The 1,102-nt window shown below is 48.8% G+C and overlaps 1 non-coding gene across 1 annotated transcript; it reads left to right on the top strand.

Moving 5' to 3' along the window:
* The first annotated feature begins 315 nt into the window (after positions 1-315).
* Positions 316-388, top strand: Trnaa-cgc (transfer RNA alanine (anticodon CGC)). The gene has a single exon. It is a non-coding gene; the product is annotated as a tRNA-Ala (tRNA).
* Positions 389-1,102: the final 714 nt, after the last annotated feature.

Consider the following 1,102-nt stretch of genomic DNA (forward strand, 5'->3'; position numbering starts at 1 on the left):
GTTTACATTTTTGTGGCAACAAATACGCTGAAGTAGTTTCTTCAATTTTCTGAGGCTAACACAGTACACTTCGGAGCTGATCGTTGCACCATGAGGGAGAACATCAAACATTAGTGTCCCAGAAGACCGTCGTCGTGACTTTACCGGCTGAGGGCGCTGCTCTGAACATTTTCTGCGGAGGAGAGTTGGTGTGGCGCCTCTCCATGGATTGCCATTTTGTTTTCGGTTAGAAGTGGTGAACCCACGACTCATCGCCTGTGACGATGTTCGCCTAAGATTGTCACGATCACCCTCGTAACACCAAGCAATTCACCGAGCCAGGTGGCGCAGTGGTTAGCACACTGGACTCGCATTCGGGAGGACGACGGTTCAATCCCGTCTCCGGCCATCCTGATTGAAGTTTTCCGTGATTTCCCTAAATCGCTTCAGGCAAATGCCGGGATGGATCCTTTGAAAGGGCACGGCTGATTTCCTTCCCCATCCTTCCCTAACCCGAGCTTGCGCTCCGTCTCTAATGACCTCGTTGTCGACGGGACGTTAAACACTAAATCTCCTCTCCTCTCTCCAAGCAATTCCCCATGAGTAGTTCCTTGTTGCTATTTATGTTCTTTTGTGAGTCGGCAAGTAACGTAGCGGGCATACACCTTTGAGTACCCCAACTGATGGACAAGTGCGTCAGTATTACCAGAGAGTCAGTTAGCAGCGATTTCTTTGATTGTGTTCCATCAATCACCTCGAATGAGAGTGTACGCACGTTCCAACACTGCAGGAGTCACACAATGTGTGGCCGGCCGGCATGCAAGACGTTGGAGAGGTTTGTGGGACCTTGTTGCGATGATGACAGACGCCTTGCCCAGCCACTCACAATGCATTTGTTCATTGCCAGATCTTCGTAGACATTCTGCAAGCGCCTATGAATATCTACGATGCTGTAGCTTTCCGCCAAAATAAAATAAATGACAGCTTGTAACCCCCCCCCTTACTAATCGGCCTATTCGGCTTGCGATATAAAATATGACGGTGGATCGCGTGTATACCTAATGGAATTTTTCTAATTGCGTAAGGCCATCTTTCCCGAAGAAGTAATACCGATAAGCAGAGG

The sequence above is a fragment of the Schistocerca cancellata genome, chromosome 2 (assembly GCF_023864275.1).
Source record: "Schistocerca cancellata isolate TAMUIC-IGC-003103 chromosome 2, iqSchCanc2.1, whole genome shotgun sequence".
NCBI lineage: Eukaryota > Metazoa > Arthropoda > Insecta > Orthoptera > Acrididae > Schistocerca > Schistocerca cancellata.